This window comes from Wasmannia auropunctata, unplaced genomic scaffold, assembly GCF_000956235.1.
Source record: "Wasmannia auropunctata unplaced genomic scaffold, wasmannia.A_1.0 LD334315.1, whole genome shotgun sequence".
In the NCBI taxonomy this organism is placed as follows: domain Eukaryota; kingdom Metazoa; phylum Arthropoda; class Insecta; order Hymenoptera; family Formicidae; genus Wasmannia; species Wasmannia auropunctata.
This window is the reverse complement of record NW_012028575.1, coordinates 1863-3086: the sequence shown is the minus strand read 5'-3', so window position 1 is coordinate 3086 and position 1224 is coordinate 1863. Positions and strand designations below refer to the sequence as shown.

General features: G+C 43.8%; 1 pseudogene; it reads right to left on the bottom strand.

Annotated features, from left to right (window-relative positions):
• LOC105458782 overlaps positions 1-953 on the bottom strand; it is a 6991-nt pseudogene extending 6038 nt beyond the window's left edge.
• Between the last annotated feature and the right edge of the window lie 271 nt (positions 954-1224).

Here is a 1224-nt window from a genome sequence, read left to right as displayed (position 1 = left end):
GGGTATCCTTGCGCGTGTTCCCGCGCTCTGTCACCTGTTCGCCGCATGCCCGGTGCGTGTCCCCTTTGCTCCGGCGCCAGGTCGCCCCTACTCCAACTCCTTTCCGCTGTCGATGGCCTTCAGTCCTCTCTGCCGACGCTCCGTTGGTCCGGTGAGGTGCCGCAGTACATATAAGAGGTTCAGCGAAAATTAATAATAGATACGCGATTTAAATTCGGGCCTCCCGGAGATCTCGGTCTCGCTCTCACGATTCGGCTGTCGGTCCGGCAAAAGGGGGCACGAACCCGTGCCTTGTGACGGCGGCGGGACGCGGCTCCGCTGCAACGGACCGCGGCGTCACAATGTATATATAAATATAATAAAATTATATATAATATATAGTATATACAGGGTAGACCATTTTAATCCATCCAGTCGAATATCTCGAAAATCAAGCTCGGGAAAGAAAAATTTTTCAGACATTTTCAGACATTTTCAGACTTTTTCAGACATTTGAAGGGACCATAAAATGGTACCATTGGTTTGACCTTGAAGAATTATTTCAAAGTCACATAAAAGTCATCTCAATTTTTTTAAACGGCATTCCCTATTTTTTATTACATATTTTTGTAGCTAACCTCGAGAGCTTTTCAAAACACTATAATCAAATGTTTCTTCATTGAATACTTTTTGTGTTATAAAGCTCCAAAGTTGCAATTTGAAAAAATTCCAAATTATTCGATCGTATGGATGTTGTTGATTCGCAATTCGCGGCGTACAGGATGCGGATAGGAACAGACAGGATTCCTATGCGTAATTGCGGACAGATGTTGGTGAAATGTGATTACGTACAGAACGCAGACAGAAACGAATAGAATTTACTGCTGTAATTGCGGAAATCTCTTCCGCTGTTGATCAGAGTATCAAACTTTATTACTCACAATCAGAGGCTTACGTCTGCCGACAATACCCATGGCTGATCGTCCCTCAGAGATTGTTGATATTCTCCTTGTTCTCGAAGAATGTCAACTAAATTATCATGAAGCTTCGCGAGTTTACCGGAATTGTTACTCCGAAAGAGAACGACATCCGAATCATACTACAATCCGGGACCTCGAACTAAGAGCTCGCCAAGGCCGTTTAGGACGTCAAAGAGCGCATCATGAGTATGATGAAGATGATGTGCGTGTGCACGTTATCTTGGCATTCATTCATCTTAATCCTCATACAAGTAGTCGTATTATG